The sequence below is a fragment of the Linepithema humile genome, chromosome 2, assembly GCF_040581485.1.
Source record: "Linepithema humile isolate Giens D197 chromosome 2, Lhum_UNIL_v1.0, whole genome shotgun sequence".
NCBI classification, from domain to species: Eukaryota; Metazoa; Arthropoda; class Insecta; order Hymenoptera; family Formicidae; genus Linepithema; species Linepithema humile.
The window spans coordinates 16426135-16444612 of record NC_090129.1 but is presented as its reverse complement, the minus strand read 5'-3'; positions in this window follow the sequence as shown (position 1 = coordinate 16444612).

Below are 18478 nucleotides of genomic sequence, written 5' to 3'. Positions count from 1 at the left end.
TTTAGATCAATACACATAAATAAAGTAAAATTTATCGCAAGATTAAAAATACTTTTTTTTATTTATTTGAAATATTAATTATATATATACAAGTAATTCTAAATCTTTTTTTATTGCGGGTAAAATTAATCCTAGCAGACCGTAATCTTGATCCATTTTACATTACTTATCACAAAAGAGGCAGTTCCGTCACAGTGTGATACCGAGCCGATTTATTTCCGTCATTAATAAATGAGCAACACCGCTGGCGTGATTAAAACTGATTTACTGTGGCGAAACGTGCACGCCAATCAATAATAACACTCGAACGAACCGGTCGTTGCACTAGTGGATTTACATATTAAAGCTCGAGCCGACGAGATTACGCGAAATTCGAAGTGGACCGGTGAAGGGAGGAGCAAGTGAAACATTAATTTCATTGCTTGCTACATCGATTGCGCGCTTATCGATTTCTCATTTTCAAATTTTCTTTATAATTGTAAACTTAAAATTTTATACAAATAAATTTTTAATTATAATGTAATATTTATATATATTTATATGATATTAACTAAGTCATTTCATTAGTTTAAAGAATGATTAAATTTCTTTGCCTGTGTATACCTTATCAAATTTTTAATTTTTACAATTAATAGAATCAATCTAGGCCCAGCGTAAAATTAACAGTTATGAAGTAAGAGGATCAAAGGCCGCAGCAGGATCTTGATTGCCAAACAAAAAAATTTTTTTTCCTTTTTTTAATCAGGAATGAAATTAAACGTTTCGATCGGCATTTCCGATCATCTTCAGTATAAATATAATTCCGCGTGCTGGGATTCATTGGTGAGACATGAATTATCATTAGTACAAATTGGTCAACGGTAACATTATTTTAATTTTTAATTTAATTTAATTTTTATTTTACAGCTTCTTTTATTTTATTTTAAAACTAGTAAATTTACTCTATTTCCACATATTTTTATTATATAAATTTTGAGAATTACAATCTTAAATACTCTTTCTATACTGCTTAAGAGGATGCTGAAGTCATATTGTTACCGACCGAAACTTCAATTTTCTAAAAAGGGTGGCGTTTTTTATTGCTTTAATAGAATTACAAATCCTTTGGTGTAAATAAAGTACATATGCTAATCTTTCGGCAGTTGGTCAAATTTAAACCAAAAAATAAAAAAAATTTTTGAAAATTTACCGACAATGTCACCTCAAAGAATTATATCTTTTATATCAAAATTATACTGCTTCAATCTGCAAAACAAGACCATGTGCCGAAGAAGAGCGTATGAAACAATAATGGAAAACCAAAAAAATAGAGCTTAGAGACTTATTTTCAAAACGCCACCCTTTTCCAGATTTATGTAAAGCATGTGTGCAATATAGAAAGAATAAGGTAAAAAAGAGCTATAGATTAGTTCCGAGATTTTGGGATAGAGGCGCTATACAGTTCTCAGTGCTATCTGTCATATACAGAATCTTTTAGGTTAGTTATGTGTGTGTTAGTTGTGCGTGTGTGTGTGTTTGTGTTATGTGCTACGAAACCCGGCTGAAAAAAATGGGTTGAAGGCACTCTAAAGGATAAAAAAGTGTATGTATTATACATAAATTTTGCAACATTTTTGCAAACATTTATATTATTTAATTACATACATTCATATTCTAATTTCTACAAAATACTTTTATTCATGTGCTTTATGTGTATATATTATGTATATTCTGTGCTCCATATTATGTATATTCACATCAAAGTATCTATGTAAAATTAACTTTTTATATCATCTTGTATATTGTATATCATTTATATGAATATCATTTTGTATATTGTATATATTTTTATAATAAATGTATATGTCATATAACTTATTTATAAAGCATGAAATATAAAGGTATTTTTAGTTTCTTGTATGTATCATTTGTAAAAAAATCTTGATAAAAAAAACATTAATTTTGTGACTTGCAATTATCTGTTTCAATATATACTTCTTTTAAATACTTACAACTAGCCTTATTTTATGCGTTTTCCTTGGTATCTAAAATACACATCAAAATATAAAATTAATTTCTAGTTCAGTAGAAAAAAAACATTGTAGTCTTACACCAGAAAGGAATGGTAAAATATCATGTATATGTAATAACAAATAAATCACTTTTCCACTGACATTATACACAACTTTGCAGAAATAAATTTATTCTGTGAATTTTGAATGTGTAGTGCAGTTTAAAACACACAGTCGAAATATATCTATATTTTTGAAATAATAATTCTGATTTTTCATGAATCACAGTGGTTTTATAAAATGTTCAATTTTAACAGTTTTTATTGGACTGTACTTTAGACAATATTATATTTTGCCATTTCTCTCTGTTGTAAGACAAGAATATTTCGTTTCTACTGTAATAGAAATACATTTTCGATTTTGATACGTATTTTAAATACCAAGTTAATCACATAAAATAAGGCTAAGTGTAAGTATTTAAAAGAAGCATATAATGAAACAGATTATTGCAAGTCGCAAAATTAATGTTGTTTCTTTTATCAAAATTTTTTTACAAATGATAGACACAAAAAAATAAAAATATCTTTATATTTCATGCTTTAGAAATAAAAAATATGGCATATATCATATACATTTATTGTAAAAAGAGTATACAAAATGATGTCAATTTCTTAGAAAAATATTTTGATATAAATATAGATAATGTGGAGCATATAATATACATTATATATATATATATACATAAAGCATATGACGTAATAAAAGTATCTTACAATAAAGAATAAGACAAGCCAGAGGCGGTTTCCTCGTGGACTGGCAATATATAATAAGACAAGCCAGAGGCGGTTTTCTCGTGGACTGGCATTAGAAAACTCTTATTCTTGTCTTCAAGCCAGAGGCGGTTTCCTCGTGGACTGGCAATATAGAATAAGACAAGCCAGAGGCGGTTTTCTCGTGGACTGGCATTAGAAAATTCTTATTTTTGTCTTCAAGCCAGAGGCGGTTTCCTCGTGGACTGGCAATATAGAATAAGACAAGCCAGAGGCGGTTTTCTCATGGACTGGCAATATAGAATAAGACAAGCCAGAGGCGGTTTTCTCGTGGACTGGCATTAGAAAATTCTTATTCTTGTCTTCAAGCCAGAGGCGGTTTCCTCGTGGACTGGCAATATAGAATAAGACAAGCCAAAGGCGGTTTTCTCGTGGACTGGCAATATAGAATAAGACAAGCCAGAGGCGGTTTTCTCGTGGACTGGCATTAGAAGAAAATTCTTATTCTTGTCTTCAAGCCAGAGGCGGCTTTGTCGTGGACTGGCAATATAGAATAAGACAAGCCAGAGGAGATCTTTCGTGAGCTGACAATTTTAAATAAATATAATCAGAGGCGATCTAACGTCAGCTGACAGTTTAGAAGAAAGAGAGCTAAAGGCGATTTATTCGTGAACTGGCAAATTGTAAGAAATATTGTCAGAGGCGATCTATCGTGAGCTGACAATTTTAAATAAATATTGTCACAGACGATCTAACGTCAGCTGACAGTTTAGAAAAAAGAGAGCTAAAGACGATTTATTCGTGAACTGGCAAATTGTAAGAAATATTGTCAGAAGCGATCTATTGTGAGCTGACAATTTTTAATAAATATAGTCAGAGGCGATCTAACGTCAGCTGACAGTTTAGAAAAAAGAGAGCTAAAAACGATTTATTCGTGAACTGGCAAATTGTTAGAAATATTGTCAGAGGCGATCTATCGTGAGCTGACAATTTTAAATAAATATTGTCACAGACGATCTAACGTCAGCTGACAGTTTAGAAAAAAGAGAGCTAAAGACGATTTATTCGTGAACTGGCAAATTGTAAGAAATATTGTCAGAAGCGATCTATTGTGAGCTGACAATTTTTAATAAATATAGTCAGAGGCGATCTAACGTCAGCTGACAGTTTAGAAAAAAGAGAGCTAAAAACGATTTATTCGTGAACTGGCAAATTGTAAGAAATATTGTCAGAGGCGATCTATCGTGAGCTGACAATTTTAAATAAATATTGTCACAGGCGATCTAACGTCAGCTGACAGTTTAGAAAAAAGAGAGCTAAAGACGATTTATTCGTGAACTGGCAAATTGTAAGAAATATTGTCAAAGGCGATCTATTGTGAGCTGACAATTTTTAATAAATATAGTCAGAGGCGATCTAACGTCAGCTGACAGTTTAGAAAAAAGAGAGCTAAAAACGATTTATTCGTGAACTGGCAAATTGTAAGAAATATTGTCAGAGGCGATCTATCGTGAGCTGACAATTTTAAATAAATATTGTCACAGGCGATCTAACGTTAGCTGACAGTTTAGAAAAAAGAGAGCTAAAGACGATTTATTCGTGAACTGGCAAATTGTAAGAAATATTGTCAGAGGCGATCTATCGTGAGCTGACAATTTTTAATAAATATAGTCAGAGGCGATCTAACGTTAGCTGACAGTTTAGAAAAAAGAGAGCTAAAAACGATTTATTCGTGAACTGGCAAATTGTAAGAAATATTGTCAGAGGCGATCTATCGTGAGCTGACAATTTTAAATAAATATTGTCACAGACGATCTAACGTCAGCTGACAGTTTAGAAAAAAGAGAGCTAAAGACGATTTATTCGTGAACTGGCAAATTGTAAGAAATATTGTCAGAGGCGATCTATCGTGAGCTGACAATTTTCAATAAATATAGTCAGAGGCGATCTAACGTCAGCTGACAGTTTAGAAAAAAGAGAGCTAAAGACAATTTATTCGTGAACTGGCAGATTTTAAGAAATATTGTCATAGGCGATCTAACGTCAGCTGACAGATTTGAAGAAATACGTATTTATTTTAGTTAGCAATTTACTGCACGTGTGGTCTGTTTATATTTTATCAGATAATTTATAAGGTCATTTAACCTTTTTTCTCGCAATTGAAATTCTATCGTATGGCTGAATGATGTACATACGAGACAAAATAGACTTATACAAGGTGTCTAATAGATATGAGTTAGATATGATAAAATATTTTATTTGAAAAATGTATGTATAATACTATATGTCTAATTGGAAAAATATGTTATATGCTTTTCCTATTTTTATTCTTATGTAACAAATACAAAATAAATAAATAAGTTAATTAATTATTGAATACATACATATACATATTGAATATAGTTATCTTTATTTTGTATTTTATATAACTGAAATAATATATACTTTCATTATTTTAGTCATTATCATATAAAATACAAAATAAAGATAACTATTTATTGAATATATGTGTATATGTATATATTAATTAATTGATTAATTAGTTATTTAGTATTTACTACATAAGGATAAAAGTAAGAAAAGTATATGACATTTTTCTTCAATGATATATATAGTATTATATGTATATTTTTTATTTATTATTTTGTCATATTTAGTTTGTATTTATTTGACACCTTGTATACGCTTATGTTTTCTCGGACATTATATTGCAGCTTTGCGACGAAATTTCAGTCGAGGAAACAAGCGCAAGCATCGTTTGTTTACAAACTTCCGATGACACACGTACACAGACCACACGTCAGTGTAGTGAGTCACCACTACAAACAAATGCGTACACACGGACCTACGCGGCATAGGTCCGTAGGCTGCGCCGATAATGTCATTTCATTTTTAGTACCATCGAAATGATGGCGCTTTCGCGTCGGAGTTCGCCCGTCACTTCAGCATCCTCTTAAGGGGATGCTGGAGTTACCGGCCGGACGTTATATTTTTTTGAACAAGAATATCTTTTTATTGGTTGCATAGAATTGTAAATCCTTTTGCAGGAGTAAAGTGTACACAAAAACGGAATTCGGGCTGCTCGACTTTATTTGGAAAAAAAAGAATTAATAACAAAATTTGTTTCTATTCATTAATTTCTATTCTGCTCTTAGGATAACATATTGTATAGAGCTATCTATTTTCGTTTTTTATAAAAGTTTAACAGTTTTAAGACGCTGAATAAGAGCAGCCCGAATTGCGGACTGCAGAATAGAATGTTATGGAACCATTAAAATTGGGCTGAAAAGTCTAATGTAAAAAATATTCTTGTCCGACTATTTTTACATACGTGTGCGTCCAATATCGGTATAACAGATGAAAAAATAACAGAAGATTAGTTCCAGGATAATATCAGAGAGGCGCTATATAATAATATGCGAATATATATACGCACCACACATACGCATACACAATACATTCATCCGGAAGTGCAAGGTTATCGTCGGTGTCTCAAGCATTACAATCAAGGCAATCACATCGACGGACCCGCGCCGTATGTTAAAGATTGCGCTTTATGCAATTCATGAATCGTGTGATAAACGCGCTTCCGTTCGAAGTGCACATACCCGGATATCAATTTTGCGGTCCGGGAACTCATCTGCGGAAACGGCTCAAGCGAGGGGATCGAGGAATCAATCCGCTGGACGCGGCGTGCCGCGATCACGACATTGCGTACTCGCGTAGCGACAAACTAGCGGACCGACACATCGCCGATCACGTTCTCGCCGATAGAGCGCGGAAACGTATCATCGCTAAGGATTTGATTCTCGGAGAAAGGACCGCTGCTACTGCTGTTTGGGTGGCGATGAAAGCAAAGACGAAATTGGGTATGGGAATGGCGAAGCGAAAAATAAAGAAAAAAGTGAAAAAGCGACTGCTCCCGGTAGCGAAACGCGGTGGTATCTTACCATTGTTACCGCTTCTTGGAGTTATCAGTTTGCTGGCCGGTGGAGCGGCAGGTGTCGCAAAGGCGGTGAATGACGCCAAAGCTGTGCAGCGACAACTCGAAGAAACGCAACGTCATAATCACGCTATGGAAGGACGTGGACTTTATCTTGCTCCATACAAACATGGCAAAGGAGTCTCGCAAAAAAAAAAAAAAAAAAAAACGCCGAAAAGAAGATAAAAATGCCCGCGGGTGCCACCATCAATTTACAGTTGATGCAAATGGCGATACGTATGCGAATACCGTATTTCCGAGGTGTCTACATGCGTAACATTTTACCGCACAAGATACATCGAAACGAGAGTGGAATCGTAAATTTGGACGATGTCGATGGACCGGGCACGCATTGGGTGGCGTACGCCAAGAGAGGTGATCGCGCCATGTACTTTGACAGTTTTGGTAATTTGCAACCACCGAAGGAAATTGTACGCTATCTCGGCACCGATACAACGATAACATACAATCGCACTGCCTATCAGACGTACAATCAAACAATCTACGGACAATTGTGCCTATTGTTCCTCCGACAAATGGATTTGAGAATCGACCCATCGTCGATCGACGTCAGTCGTCGCTAGAATCATGTCGCTGACACTCACACTTAGCGGCAAGAGCAGCCTCCTCACGGTGGACTTTTTTCCACCGATAGATTTGAGCGATGGAGAATACAAACTCGGCTTAATCACATTGGAGACCTACAACACAATACCCAACGTGACGTTGACAAACAACAAATTTTACTTTGACCACAATGATGAGGAAATTACAATTCCCGAAGGATCGTACGAAATGGACGCCAGCGATGCATATCTGAAACGTGCAATTTTACAAAAACGAGAAAAAAGTGATGATGATGATTATCCATTGTCACTTCGTTCCAACGTTAATACTATGAAGAGTGAAATCAAGTATGCTTTTCAAATAAATTTCTCTAAACCAAATACCATTGGACCATTGTTGGGATTTTCGACAGCTCGTATACTGGAACCGGGAAGGTGGTACGAATCAGACTCCTCAGTAAATATTGTCAACGTAAACATTATAAGAGTAGAATGCAGCATTACCGCGGGTGCGTACGCCAACGACAAGTCTGTGCACACGATACACGAAGCATAATTTTCACCGAACGTGCCTCCGGGATATAAAGTCTCGGAAACGCCGGCGCAAATCATTTACCTTCCGGTCATCGCTAGGAGCGTTACTGATATTACACTACGTGTGGTGAATCAAGAAGGACGATTGATTGACTTTCGCGGAGAGGAAATTACCATCAGACTGCATTTGCGACGACGTGGTGCGAGGAAATGCTCGTGTTGAACGAGAGAGAACAGCGAGTGATTGAGAAAACAACGAAAATTGAGAAAAAATCGCCAATCAAGAAGCTGAATACATCGAGTGTAAATTTTTTAAAATCATTGGGATTTGCTGTGAGAAACGCTTAAAGAGATGGAAATACTCAACATTGCTGACGAGCCTGTTTTCGACAAACGCATCGTGAAATATGAGATGCACACGTACAATCCGTACGCTAACACGATGTTGGGACACAACAATGAGATACGAATACCTATACAGCAACAGGATTTGTACACGTTGCCGTGTGAGAGTTTTCTTTACATTGCACAGTGGGATAGAAATCCAGAAAAAGTGGCAAAAAGTCGATTTTGGAATTTCCATAAAATATGTATGTCATTGTCATCTCAATATATCGAAGTAAGCTGGAATAAAATTTTATAACATTTGATCAATTACTTTTATTTTGGCAGAGCTTTAAATATAAGAGTAAACCTTAAACCAGGTGAACAACATACGAGTATATTATTAAAATAAATTTCAAAATCTGCAACATATTTCTTAAGTTTTATTATTTATTATTTTTTGGTATATATTTATGAATGTTATTAATTATTAATAATCATTTAATATTACATAAATTAAAGTTCTGTATCGATTAAGTTGAATATTTTTACATTTTTGTACGTCAAAACTTTCTATCAATTGATCATAATCGGAGATACCGCTTCCTAATAAAATTTTCTTTACACCGATACATTCTCATATTATGTTTCTTCAAAAAAAACCTGCCACTTTTTGCCACTTCGGCGAAATAGCCGTTTTATTCAATCGAACAATGAGTCAAGCAACCGCCAAGCGGCTACGGCGCGCAATGCTTTCTCGCAGAAATTGTTAAGGTATGTTCTTTTCGGGTCTTTTTCTGATCCGTTCTTTCTTCCGTCTCTGTCTCGCGTCGCTCGCGCCACGCTGCGGGCTTGATCTAAAACCTGCAGTCGACTGTGTAATGTGCTTGCGCAAGCTACGTCGTGTTGTCAGTGAGACTTCCTAATATATTGATTTTTTTTCTTGTGTTCATCGATTTATTACTCGTTCTATCACTCTTTCCTTCCACGGTGTGGTAATAGCACCGGATTCATCGCACGAGACAACAGGTTATGGGCCCAGGTCTACGACAAGAAGAGTGACTAGTACGCGTGGAACTCTGTAAACAAGGTGAAAAAATGGCGAGTGAAATCAACGCGAGAAATCTAGTAAAGTTCGACAGAAAGAACTTTCAGCACTGGAAATTTCAACTGACGGCCGCATTGATTGCCAATGATTTGCTCGATATTGTGACAGGAGCGAGTCACATGCCGGAGAATGCCGACGGCGTGGAGGGCAAGGCGTGGATTAAGGATAACGCAAAGGCCATGTTTCTGTTGTCTTCCTCCATTGAGCCTGAGCATATGCAGAGCCTTTTCATATGCCGCACGGCCAAGGAAATGTGGGATCGGCTTACGGCTATTCATGAACAAAAGATGCAGACAAACAAATTGCTTCTGAGTCAACGGTTTCACGAATATCGCATGGACCCGATGGATAATATGGTGAAACATTGTGCGAAAGTTCTTAACATGGCTGCTGGCTTGGTCGACCTCGGTGAACGTATTCCTGATCTCATGGTGATCTCGAAAATTCTGGCTAGTTTACCGCACAAGTATCGTCATTTTCGCACATCATGGAACAATCTGAATCCTGATCGTCAAACGCTTGAATTCCTGCAAGAACGTCTGATCGAAGAAGAGGCCTATGTGAATGCAGAAAGTGAGGAAGCAGCAGCATTGGCAGTGACCACGAAGAAGGTGACAAAAAACAAGTCGAACTCATCTACAAAAAAACTCGTAAAAACAAAAACATGGTCGAGTGCTTTATTTGTCAAGAAAAAGGACACTATGCTCGCGAGTGTCCACAGCGTAAGCAAAAAACTGTGCAAAAACAGGAAAAGAATGGCGGAAATGATTGTGCGCTTGCTGCAACAAGCACATCCAAGGCGGTGTGTCTCGAGACAGGAGATACAACGCGTGACGAACGCCATTTGTGGGAACCCATAAAAGCACAAAAATCGCTACTCTTGAATACCGACACTAGGGATATTTGGATTACCGACAGTGGCGCATCTGATCACATGTCTTTCAGAAGAGATTGGTTTGCGGAATACCGACCGAGAATCGACGGAAGTACGGTAGAACTTGGTGATAATCGAGAGTGTGCGGTAGCAGGTGAAGGCACCATACTAATTGAGAGATTAGTTAATGGAAAGTGGAAGCGTGCGCGACTAGAAAACGTACTGCATGTACCTAACTTGGGCAAAAACTTATATTCAGTTGGTCGCTGCACGACACTAGGAATAGATTTATTTTTTCAAGCTAATTATGTGAACTGTTTACGCGACAACGAGACAGTTGCAATTGGTATAAAGCAGTCGAATCAGATTTATCGTTTATTTTTCCGCGTGAAATCTGGTTGCACAGAGGAAGCTAATGTGACAATGGCTAATCTCAAAACTTGGCACGAGAGGCTAGGGCACGTAAACGTACGTACGCTCAAGGAGCTGACCTCGAGTGATGCAATAGACGGAATAAAGCTGAAAGAAAACACAACAGACGGATTCTTCTGCGACAGTTGTCAACTTGGAAAGTCACATAAACTTCCATTCAAGAAAGAAGTCAAGAGGGAGACACTACCTGGTGAATTTATACACACAGACGTATGCGGTCCAATGCCAGACGAATTACTGGGGGGAGCTAGATTTTTCGTGCTGTTCAAGGACGACGCGTCTGGTTTTAGGTGTGTCTACTTCATCAAACACAAGTCTGACACGTTCGAAAAGTTCAAGGCTTTTGAACAAGAGGTGAGAAATCGCTTTAACAGGCCAATAAAAATATTAAGAAGTGATAATGGCTGTGAATATGTAAACGAACGATTTCTAACATACATGCAATCTCTCGGAATTGTACACGAGCCGACGGCTGCTTATATACCTGGGGGTCGATTGTGTATCTTTGTCGACTTTCCTCGCCTCTCGTATTTTCATCTCACATGAAAAAATACGCGCGATTGGCTATAAGCGTAGTGAAAATGCGATATCCCTAGGCTCACGAGAGTGAAAATCACAGATGTGAGATGTGAGTGCGAGCAATGGTCGAATGTTTGTATATCATATTGTATTATCATATATAACCAAGTACAATCGGCTGTGTTCCAATATTATTTTTATCATTATAATTCATTATAATTTTAAAATAATGAACGTTACTGAAAAACAAAAAGACTTAATGATCCATTTCATGCAACAACACCCCGATTTTGGACGGGGTCGTCTAAGATATAACAAAGAAAATAAGCGAAAAATTGTAAGTATTATGCATATTAATTACGTATAACATATGTTCTATAAATAATTATGTCTTATTTTTGTTTATATGTAATTTGATTATTTAAATGTATTTTAGGATGAACTTTGGGAAAAATTGTCAGTATGTTTAAATAAAGCAGCGTATGGACCACAGAAGTCAGCAAAGGAATGGGCTAAGGTAATTTTTATTATATTACATAATATTTTTTAATATACATATATATTTAACAATCTATATATATATATATATATATATATCCCACACAGCATGCATATCCAAAAGATGTTCAGAGGATATTTTGAAGATATCTTTTGGAGATACGATATCTTTGTTTTTTGGATATGCATGCTGTATGGGATAATAAATATGAGCTTTTAACATCTGCAAATATAAGTACAGGATATATTGAATATTTCTCTCATGACAGCATGTCTAGGTTAGATTCCAAACATCCTTTCTAAAGCTTTGTGTCCACGATGCTAGAACTCAATCCGAGATCTCGGTCCGAGTCCTCGAACAATAATATTTATACTTGGCTGAATATAGTTAGCGTTGTAATCGAGTTACGATTCTTTACGATGATTTTCTGATCTATGTTATATTGCCAAGTTGGTTTGTAGATATCATCAAGTGATGCACCGCTTGATTTCGAATGTTTTATTTTATTTAGATAGTCCAGATATTGTGATCTTAAATTATTAATTTTTTTTTTGCAATTTCAGTTGTTAGTGGTTGTCCTGTTAATTCTTTGTACTGATTACAGATTATTTGTAAAGCTTGATCTCGTTTCATACGATTATGATAATCAACACTTTTTGTAACATATAAACAAGAATGTTGTTGATATAACATTAATAAAATTTTAACATTTTCCTTATTATCCATTTTTTATTATAAAAGAAGTTTTTTCTGAAAATCAATTTTATATATTATTATACTTTTCTTGAAAAATAATATGTATATATAGGTTATAATATATTTTTAATGTCTAATTTAATCTGCATTAAAACTAATAATAACTACTTATGTAAATCTTATTAATTATTAATTTTATTAATTTATTTTATTTAAGAATTATATTTCTCTTATTTTTTCAATTCTATAATTACTTACTAAAATATTATTTATATTGTTCACAGTATCTCGTATCACTATAAGTATCTTATATTTTGTCTTGACAGATAGTAAAAGAAACTAGTAAAATCTAATAACTCGCAATAACTCGTACCGAAAAATGGGACGCAACGCATTTTTTCGTTTGAGCTTCTTATTCGAGTTTTGCATCCAAATTCAGTGTGTACATGATCCGAGTTCTAGTAACTTTCCCTCAGTCCGAGATCTCGGACCGAGTTCTAGTATCGTGGACACAACCCAAGCTTGCATAAACTATCGGTCCAGACTTGGTCCAGGCTTGGCACCGATACTGCCGATGATCGGCTGAAGCTTCGCTCCAGTATTGGGCCAGCTTCGGGATGATAACATCGTGCCAATGGTTTGCCAATGGTTTGCCAAGGATTGGCTGTCAAGTATGGTCCAATACTCGCCCAATCCTGGAAAACAATTGGCCCGAATTTGATGCCAATTATTAGCATTAAGCTAATAATTTATCGATTTAAGCTTTAATCTTAATTATAGCTTGAATTTTTATCGATTATTGAGTCATTAAAATCAGTTAGAATAAAATAAAATTGAACTTACATTTAAATCTTTTATTTTGTAGTTTTCAAATTTTAATATTCAAATTTTTTTAAATTCAAATTTTTAATAAAAATTATTTTTAAATATTATTTCGCTCCTTTCTACCTCCTTCCCGATCTGAAGCGCCAGCCAACCATTTGCTTGTCAGCGATTTAATAATAATATTAGTACTGTTATGTACAACGATAAGAAGATCTGCAAAACAAACAAATTAAAAAGTTAAAATAATTTGAATAAAAATTTTCGGACGAAATTTTGAATTAAAGAATTTTTCTAATTTTCAATAACATAAAAGCACAAAATTACCTCGCATACACATGCATAAATTACATGCACTGAAATTTTTCTTCGCGTTCCCTTTTGTAACGCGTCCTTCACCACTGAACATTAACTGCACATTCTTTTTTAAAAGTGCAGTCAGAATGCAGGAAATGGCTTCTTTCAAGTTTGATGCGTTATTATATCCATTCATAAATTGTTCCTGGATTATATATAAATGATATGTGATATCTGAAGGTAAATAGCATTTGGAAGTACTGCACGTATGCCAATATTTTAATATATAAACCATCGCCTTTAATTTTGTTTCGTCTGTCAATTGAGTATCCAATGTACAAAATTCTTCGTATGTAGAAACTGGAAGACCAACATTAAATATTTCTTCAGCTTGATGTAAAGTTATTACATCAATTTGACGTGTAGAGTTAAACTGTTGGTGCAGTTTCTTCATGTGTTCGGTAATAGTATACAATATACTTCTATGAGCTTTCTCGATACGTTTTGTAATTTTTTCTTCTAACATAAGGAGATCCGCTTTTGTTGCATATGATACTTCTTTAGCTTCCATATTAACTGCTATATAAGGATAAATACAAGTTAACATCAAAATTATTTCGATTTCCATATTTATACATTTTTTAAATTTAAATTTCCAAATATAAAAAATTTACAGTGTGTCTGTGAGTACACGGAGAAAATTTTATATCAAAAGTTACTATGTATGGTAGTAACTGCGGACTATGAAGTCACGGACCGAAATTTTTTACTATGTTTTACATGTGAAAAACATTGTAAAAATTTTTATAATTCTTTCATGATCCGCGACTATTACCGTACGTAGAAATCTTTAATATAAAATTTTCTCCATGTATGCATCGCAGTCTGTTGTATGCTCGAATTTTGTTATAATTTATTTATTATGTTTTTATCTTGTTATAGTTTTTTTTATTTTTTTATAGAATTGTTATTTTTAATTTTTATAGTTTTTTTTTTAATTTTGTTACTATTTATATTTACAATCATTCTTTATGTTGGAACAATGCTTTTCCGCATCATCGATCTCTTCTAGAGAATTTTCATCACTACTAAAATTGGTGAGATGATTTGGTGGGATATTCGGGTTAATCGGTCCAATACGTGGACGGGGCACATATCTTTTTAAAATTACTTCCACAGGAGGACTTCCGAGGAGAAGTATTTTTTGATGATGAAGGTGTCGATACTATTTTAAAAAGAAGAATTTTTTAATAAAATAAACATATACAAATCAAATATCGACAATATTTGATTTGCAACAAAATTGAGAAAATAATATTTGTTTACATATTTACCAAAATGTTTCTTGCTTAAAGGAAGTCTTCCTTTGGTAACATCGACTGGTGATTTATCTATGTTTAAAAAACGAAAGTTCATATTATGAATTTTATATTAAAGAGAAAAGATTCTGTTGATTTGTACCATCTTTACAAAATTTCTTGAATGATTTTTTCATTAAATAAAAATCTGAAGGGCCGGCTCTTTTTTTTTTCCACTGCGAATTTCGGGATCCTGAGGTGTATGGCCAGAATTGATACTTGGGATATTTGGAAAGGCAGGTACGGATTGAAGAATCTCACATTTTTCATTGTTCGAATAAACTTGTGGCATATTTCCAGCAATATCGAGCGTTTCGGGTATGCTTTCAATATCTATTGTTTTATAGGACCCTTCTAAATATTTCATACAGTCTTCGTAACTACCTATTATTAGAAATTAATAAATATTTTATAGCTGATGCGTAATAAAAATAAACAATTGCAGTAAAAATTAATGTGGAGTTATTGTAGCAACTCTCCCCTATATTAGAGCAAGTTTTAGTAATGGTTATTAAACAACTTTTTGATTTAAAAATTAAGTTCAAATATTTTCTTTCCAGTTGTTAAAAATAAAGATCAAATAAAATTTTATTACAAGATTGAATAAAATAAAAATGTTACAAAAATAATATATACTACTAACGTGCTTGTTTGACAATCGAAATTTCTGATGTGACCCAATCATCTTTCGGAACCTCATTATTTTTCAGCCAGTCATCAATATTTTGGTAATCCTTTTCTGGCGGAAAAGTACATATCCATTTATTTCGCTCGAAGCGCAACCATGATTTATGAACGACATCGACTGATTTCTTGCCATTTTCATCTGCGTTTAAAAAAGACGCCACTACATGAGTCGTGCTTTGACGAAGACTCATTATGTCGCCGTAATTTTTAATGCTTTGCAAGAAACACAATGCAAATAAAAATTCACTATGTGCACTATATTGAACAACACTGTATCCCCCCTCTTGAAACTGAACAATATGAGATATTCGCGATGACAAAGAAGAGACCGCGAAATCACCACATTAGCGACGCCGCTTATTGACAGCGCGGATAAAACAAAAGTTATGCGTCGTTGCTATCAACAGTTCGCTTATTTTTTTCTTTCTCTCTCTATCTCTCCGGTAAAACAACAAACTTCTTCTAACCAATAAATTATTTTACATAGTAAATTGAGCCACTAATTTCATGAAGTTACCAATCAAATTATAATTTCAGTTTTTTTTTCGTTTAATAACTTTTCGCTATGTTTAGTGCGTATGATCGCGTAAAAAAGCATCGTTTTATGTTAGAAGAAAACGATGAGGATTTTAGTTCCACACTTGGGTCCGTTCAACCTTTACAAGAAGTACATAAACCGTTTTAATATGTTAATAAAAAATTTATTTTGATTTCAAATTTTTAATTTCATCAAACTTTTCGAAGAAATGTAAATAACCAGCTACTTTCACAGGGAGATAACATTATAAATGCAATTGAAAGTGAAATTTCTCTTCATGATAGCGAGTCCCTACATATTGAGAGACAAATCAATGAAGAGAGAAATGTCGAAGATTTTGATTATGAGTCCAGTGAAAATAATGAGTTCAATGATGAGTACTCGAATGAAGACAATAATTATCTTATTGATGTCAGTGATAACCAGAGGAATGAGTTAGTTACAATCGCTTTTAAAATTTTTTAAAATTACAGTTGATAGACAAGTGCACACACAAAGAACACATTTTTTTCCTTTTGACTTTTCTTCAAAACTCTCAACTTTTCAAGATAAGACGCATTTTCAAAAAAATACAAACAAAAATTCTTAACAAAAAATATCCTCAATATACAGGGTGTCCCAGACTTATCGAATAACCGGTTCAGGGTAGACTCCTGACGTTGTTCTGAGACGAAAGTTCCTTTGGCAAAATGTCGAGGGTGTCGTAATTTCGGCGTTATGAAGGGTAAAAGTTCCCCAATCGATGCGCTGAATTTTCCCGCGCTCAGGGACATTGCACATCAAAGGAGCCCCGTGCATCGCGCAACGATTGACTCGATCGAGCGCGTTTCTCGCGATTGTTCACGCATTCACTGTTCACTGTTTCACAGTACTCCACAGGAAAAATGGAGTCAGATCTGCCGGAGATTTCGCCGGCCAGTGCACGGGCGCATTCCGCGTACGATTTATCTATCCGCGTATCTCGCGTTTAACCCGCAATGCGTTTTCGCGTACGTGTGTGGCGAGACTATCGTCACGTCACTTTTCGACACTTTCTTCGCGACATTGACATTCGTATGACCGACAAAAAAGGACGGACTGATCGCTCACCGAATTGCACGAAATCACGACACGCGCGCGGAACTGTCAAGCACTAGCGTGAAGCGTCGTGCGCTCCCGCGATAGAAAATCGATATAAGCACTGCGAGATATGACCTATCGCGTCAATACGGAGCAATCAATGTAAGATATGAAATAAGAAATAATTTTAATTTTTTATTAAAAATGTAAATTTTATTTTTGTTTAAAAAAACGTCGTATCTTATATCGATTGCTCCGTATCGACGTAAGACGCGGTAAGTCACACCTCGCAGCGCTCATATCGATTTTCTATCGCGGGAGCGCGGGGCGCTTCACGCTAGTGCTTGACAGTTCCGCGCGCGTGTCGTGATTTCGTGCAATTCGGTGAGCGATCGGTCCGTCCTTTTTTGTCGGTCATACAAATGTCAATGTCGCGAAGAAAAAGTGTCGAAAAGTGACGCGACGATAACCTCGCCACACACGTGCGCGAAAACGCGTCGCGCGTTAAACGCGAGATACGCGGATAGATAAATCGTACGCGGAGTGCGCCCGTGCACTGGCCGGCGAGGTCTCCGACGGATCTGACTCCATTCTTCCTGTGGAGTACTGTGAAACAGTAAACAGTAAATGCGTGAACAATCGCGAGAAACGCGCTCGATCGAATCAATCGTTGCGCGAAGCACGGGGCTCCTTTGATGTGCGATGTCCCTGAGCGCCGGAAAATTCAGCGCATCGATTGGGAAACTTTTGCTCTTCATAACGTCGAAATTACGACACCCTCAACATTTTGCCAAAGGAACTTTCATCTCAGAACAACGTCAGGAGTCTACCCTGAACCGGTTATTCGGTAAGTCTGGGACACCCTGTATAAGTCACACAATTGAAAAATTTGTGTTTTCTTGTCAAAAAAAGTCTTGGTTAAAACTTTTGTGTTAAATATTTAACACATTTATATGTTAATTTAATATATTGTTGTTATGTTAATTCTCAATCAAGCATTAAATTATAAACTAAAAAAAGTGTTAAAATAACACAATGTGGACGTATTTTTTAATTTACACAATAGATATATTACAAATTATTAGTGACAGGATTTATCTGTTAAAATTCACAGAAAAAAATGTTGATTATATTCTATGAAATGAAAAATAACATATTTCTAAGTTAATTTTGTCATTTAAAATATGTTGATTTTATACGAAATTTATTTCAAATTACTATAAAATCTGCATTCATTTTGTGTTAACATAATATCAGTGTCATCATTTAACATATCCATATTATGTTAAATTAACAAAAAAAATTTTCAACTGCAATTTTTCAACTGTGTTGAATGCATTGAAATAAAAAAATGCTCTCTCTTTAAATTATAGATTTAATGATCCAAATGAGGTACTCGATTTTACCAAACAATTACAAGTC